Source organism: Alligator sinensis, unplaced genomic scaffold (assembly GCF_000455745.1).
Source record: "Alligator sinensis unplaced genomic scaffold, ASM45574v1 scaffold313_1, whole genome shotgun sequence".
NCBI classification, from domain to species: domain Eukaryota; kingdom Metazoa; phylum Chordata; order Crocodylia; family Alligatoridae; genus Alligator; species Alligator sinensis.
In genome coordinates, this window is record NW_005841939.1 from 1,300,547 (window position 1) to 1,306,485 (window position 5,939).

General features: G+C 46.9%; 1 protein-coding gene across 4 annotated transcripts in view; it reads left to right on the top strand.

Annotated features, from left to right (window-relative positions):
- The window catches only part of LIN28B (lin-28 homolog B), a 133,019-nt gene that overhangs the window by 27,394 nt on the left and 99,686 nt on the right, over positions 1–5,939 (top strand). The gene's annotated exons all lie outside the window — the stretch shown is intronic.

The following is a 5,939-nucleotide window of genomic DNA, read 5'->3' on the forward strand; positions in this document are numbered from 1 at the left end:
CCCCCCCATGGTCCCTCCCCCCACCTCTAGCTCCCCTCCCTCGCCTCCTACTTACTGGCACAGAGTCCAGGTTCAGCTCCCTGCAGCAGTGAGTGGGGACTGCCTGAACCTGCAAAGTTCTCTGAAACTTTTCCAAATCGATTCAGAGAGCTTCAAATCAATTCAGACATTTTTATTGGACTGCCAATTCAATTCGGGTTTAGAGATTCAGCTGCCGAATCTGGCCGAATCTCTTCCAAATTGAATCAGCACCCAGAGCTTCACATAGCCCTACTACATCCTTGTTGAGAATTAGTGCCTTAAGCAGTGCCCTAGTAGGCAAATATATGAGACAAGCTCATACCCTTTATTTTGTTAATCCAAAAAAAAATCATACATAACTGTCATCTACTCAGTTTTAAGACTTTTACACTTGAGCTAAACACATGTGCTTACTTTTACATTTATTCTTTACTCTTATAATTTTAAATTCCCCTGGGCATCAGTTAGGTTGCCTGCAGGTAGAATGGAGGTGAAATATACTTGACTTTGGCAAGCTTTGTTAATGGTACTGTATATGTTTCTGCATTCTCTTGAAGTCTAGTCAGTGTGTAACAGATGTAAAAGTAAAGTCTATTAAGAGAAATATGTACTTTGATTAGCTTTAGATTACATGCACAGGAAAGACTGAAGTTAATTTTTAAACACTTCTGACTACAGCTCCAATTTGTCAATTGTTAATTAAAATGCAGGTATTAGTTACTGTTTATTTAGGTTATAGGGGTACATAGAGACCCCCACTATGACTGGGACTTTGCTGTTCCAAGCACTTTGTAAACACACTGTAAGAGACAGCTTGGCCCTGACAAGCTTGCAATCCAAACAGATAAGATGGACAAATGTTGGTGGAGTGAGAGAGAAAAGAGATGAAGCTATTCACTCAGGACACAGAGCAAGTCAGTAGAAGAGCGGCTTTTCTGATTGCTAATCCAGTGCTTTATCCACTAGATGACACTTCCAATATCTACTTACCTGTGTTTCATAGTTACATTTTAACAGGAGCTATCGTTATAAATACAGGACTTGTATTAATCAAGTTTTACTTGTAATACCCTAGTACAAATAATTGTTTGATAAGCTCTTCATATATGTAAAGAAAACAATATTGCAATAGTTTTATTTGGTAAAAAGAAACACAGATGTTATAAAAGGAAGAAAATAGCTTTCCTAGTCAGACATCATCAGATCACATCTTGGAAGAGAATGCAAACTTATCAAACACAAATGATTAATCAACATTTTGGAGAAAGGAAAACTTACTACAGATTAAAGTCTCTTACTCTTAAACTGTCTTAAACTGAGGCATTAGAGCTCATAATAAACCTCCTCAGAAATATCTAATACGTCTTAAAACAAAACCAGAAGAGAAGTGACATTTCTGAAATGTATTGGCTAAAAATAAAACAAAAAATCATCACTGCTTTAGACATACTTTAACAATATTAAGAATTTCTGCTCTCCACTAAATTGCGGCAAGGGGTATGGGATGAATCCAAAGAATCATGGAATATTTTCAAGGGAAGATTTGTTGAAATTTTTTAAATCTAGGTACCAGGAAGTTTCACAAGTGGCCATTCAAAAACTATCCACATGTGCCACTTTTATTTTAGAAGTAATAGGAGCTCTGAGGTGCATATTCAGAAGATGTATCTGTTAAAGTTAGATTGAGGGTGGCTCTAGATTGCAACAGTACTTCTGGTATGTGCCTGTGCAAATGCCATGTGTAGATACACTGATTGATGCTAATGTACTTAGCACAATTTTTATTGTGTTAGGCTTCTGGTCTCATCTTAACTGAGGAATTAAGGTAGTTAGTTGTGCCTAACAGGTGCCATCATTGCTAATCCCTTGTAATCAAGGCTAACAAATTGCCCACCTTCATAGTCTAGGTAAAAGAGTAAAATAATTTAAATGGGTTTGTAGTCAGATAATTTATATTTAACTGTCAGGATTGCTGTGGGTGAGTTTACACGAGACACTAACTGCACAGTAGCCTAATAACACCGAGCAGTAGCATGCCAAGCACAACCCAGGCTAATATTACTGTGCATTTAGTGTGCAAACCCCCCCCCCCCCCCCCCCCCCCCCGTGTGCCAGCGCTACAGCACAGTAGGGCAAGTTACTGTGCATTGATTTAGTACTTGGTTATCCAAGTACTAAACTGAATGTGCTGTCACTACAGCATATTAATAGGTATGTAGACACACTGTTAGAGGAAGCAAGCTCATCATCATAGTATGAGAATTGGAAGAATATGGATTCACCAAGAGCAACCTGACCAACTTATTTCCTTCTGTGATAAAGTGACAGGTTCTGTGAACGTAATATATCTTGACTTCAGCAAGGCTTTTGACACTGTCTGCCATGATATTCTGATTAACAAGCTAAGGAAATACAGACTAGACTAAGGGTGTTGTCATGGCTGGGTCCATCAGGAGGGCCGTGATCTCCTCGAGGTCCCTCGCTCCGTGTCAAGGCCAGCCCAAGACACCCTCTTATTCTCGCCCACCACGTCTTGCTGGTAACTATAAGGTTGGGAGGCTGCCTATGACTCCCTGGGCATGGTTAACTGGGATCTCGGTCCCCGTATGTTCCTGGACCCCCTGGGGTTTTCCCGGTATGATGGGTGCTCCCCAGGCACCCTAGCCTTATGGGCTGCACATGGCTCCTACCAGCCCCTAATGCCACGCCCCAAGCCTCGCTGATGTACCAGACGGTACGTCAAAATACACGCCCGCTCCCCCGGGCCTCCTCTGTGATCTCGCCCACTCCGGGCTCTCCTCTGATATACAGCCCCTCACTGGGACTCTCGTCGAGCCCACTCTGGGCCTTCTCTAAAAGTGTTGTCCCACTCAGGGACCCTCTAGCGGGTCTCCGGTCCTTCAGGCCAACCGCACGGGTACTCTCTCTGATCCAGGCTCACCACACTGCTATCCCCTCTCCTCAGGGACAACCGCAGCACCTTGCCTCTGTCTGAGGGGTGTTGCTGCACTAGCCTACAGCCAGGCTTGCTACGCCCGTCTCGGGCTTCCCCAATATGGCGCTCCCCTTTTTGGGGCTCGCCATGCCCACCTTGGGCTTCTCAACAGTCCCCCCCCTTTCTCAGGGGCTCATTGGGCCCACGCTGGGCTCCTCTAAAGTGCGCTCCCCCTTCCTGGGGCTCACCACGTCTATGCTAGGGCTCCCTAGCAGCGCCCCCTTCTGGGGCTCGTCATGCCCACACTGGGGCCTCACAAAGCTGCCCCTCTCTGGGGCTGGGGTCTCCGTGCCCCACACACAATCCGGGGTCTATATTCCCCGCCTGCAACCCACTGGTTGCGCTCCATACCGCAAGCTGCGCCTTCACTGGCACCGGGGTTCCCATACCACTGGGGTTCCCCCTTAAAGTACTGTGCCCTCACTCAGGCACTGGGGCCCCACCCCTCTGGGGTCCCTATGAGGCCTCCTCCAACCCCTACAGCTTCACCCAAACCTCCAGTGTAATAACAAAGCCTGAACACAAACAAACTAGAGCCTCCTGGCTATAACTCAGCTCAAAGCCACCTGGCTATAACTTAACATTGCTCAGCTCTGACTATAACCACATTGCTCCATATGACAGTGGTACTTGCTACTAGGCTTCTCTCTGCGTCCTCACTCCCAGAGCTCCTGCCTCCCTGGCTGCTGGCAGAGAACTGCCAGCCTGGCCTCAGCCCTGGGCTTTATAAGGGCCAGGCCCTGCCTCCTACAGGCAGCTGGCTCCCCTTAGTTGCTCCAGAACCCCGCAGCTGCCCTCGTTACCCTGGCAACCTTCAGCTGGGCTCGTTAGGCTCTGCCAGGGCGCTCTCTCTCCCTGGCAGTTTCTACTCCCTAGGAGCAGGCACTGAGGTGCTCTGCGACAGGTGTCAGCTCACCCAAGTCAGCAGTGTGGGTCTGGGCCATGCAGCAGCATAGGTCCAGGCATCCAGCTGTGCGGAGCTGGAGGTATGCAGCCACTAGGAGCCAGAGGTACATGGCAGCACAGAGTTCTGGCTGAGTAGCTGCAGCAAACTGGGGGTGCGCAGTGATGTGGTACAGCATTTGGCCAGAGCTCCAAGCCATTGCATGCCCCTTGCAGATACATGTCCCCAATTCCATGCTGTCTCAATGTGTCTCTATGCCACTGCACCCCTCAGCTTTCTGCTGCCGCACACCCCTGACACTGCCAACTAGCCAGAGTATTATGCCACTGCACAGCAGCACGGAGCCAGGGTCATGCAGCTGCATGGAATTACATTCATATAGCTGCATGCCCCCAGCTCTGGGCATGTGGCAGCACGGAGCTGAAGGCAGGCACTAGTGGCCCACTAGACTACCAGTGGGCTGGGTAAAATGGTTCCAGGGGCTAAGTGCAGCCATTGGGCCCGTATGTTTGACACCCCTTGGCTAGGGGAAAATATTTTAAGGCATGTAACTAGATGGACAGTCATACACAGCAAGTCATCATCAGTGGCTCAGTGTCTAGTTGGGAGGAGGTATCAAGTGGGATTCCCCAGGGGAGTGGTCTTGGTCCAAAATTGTTTAATATCTTCATTAATGATTTGGACAATGAGATTGAGTGCACACTTAGCAAATTTATAGGCCATACCAAACTGGGTGGAGTTGTAGACACCCTGGAGGGCAGTGTTAGGATCTACAATGATCTGGATATACTGGGACAAATGCTCTGTAATCAATTAGATAAGATTCAGCAAGGACAAGTACAAAGTTCTGCACCTGGGATGGAATAATTACATGCACAAATACACACTAGGAAATGATTGGCCAGGCTGCTGTACTGTAGAGGACCTGGGGGTTACAGTAGACAGTTAGCTGAATATAAGCCAACAGTGTGCTCTTGTTGCAAAAAAAGCCAATATTTCACTGGATTGTATTAACAGGAGTGTCACTTGCAAATCAAGGGAAATTATTCTTCTGTTCTGTTCAACACTGATGAGTCCTTCTCTGAAGTACTGTGTCTAGTTTTGGGCCCCACACTTCAGGAAGGATGTGAAAAGCTTGGAAAGAGTTCAGTACAGAGCAACAAAAGTGATTAGGGACCAGGGGCATGATTTATGAGGAGAGCCAGAAATAACTAGGATTATTTATTCTGGAGAAGAGACAACTGAGGTGGGATTTGATAAGTCTTGAAATACCTGAAGGGATATGGAAAGGATGGAAATGGGCTTTTCTCTGTGGCCATAGGAGAAAGAACTAGGAGCAATAGCTTCAGCAGGGGAAGTTTAGGAAGAATTTTCTGACTATGAGGGTGGTTGAGCATTAGAGCAGATTACCTAGAGAAATTGTGGAATCTACATCCTTGGAACCTGTCCAAGAGCAAGTCGGACAAATACACAACTGGTTCTGCATTGAGGAGGGGGCTGGATAGGATAACTGTGTGGGGTCCCTTCAGTCCTCCTTTACTATGATCAACTTAACTCACAACCACTTTTCAAGCTGAACAAAATATAGGCTTAGGAACAGGCCTACATATTATTAAGGGTATCAATGTATGCACTGATATATATACATAAGTGTATCCACACAGGGCATTTATACAGGGACATACTGGACAAACTGTTGTATCCCACATCCATCTCAGTCTAACATTAACTGAAACATCTTTATTTACATATATGACATATGTCAGGACCTACCAGATTCATGATTTCATGATTTTTGTGGAAACTGAATTTGGTAGGTCCCCCATGAAAAAGCCTGGTCCCCGCAAAAAAGCACAGGGACTGTGAAAAAGCTGGATAATGGCCAGCAAGCGGGGGGGCTGGGAGGGAGGGGAAGGGAGCTGCAAACAGAGGCAGGAAGCCCTGGCATCCTGAAGTGTGGGGCGGGGGGGCAGAGATTTATGCAGTGGAGTCCAGTGCCCCCCCCCCCCCCCCCCCCCC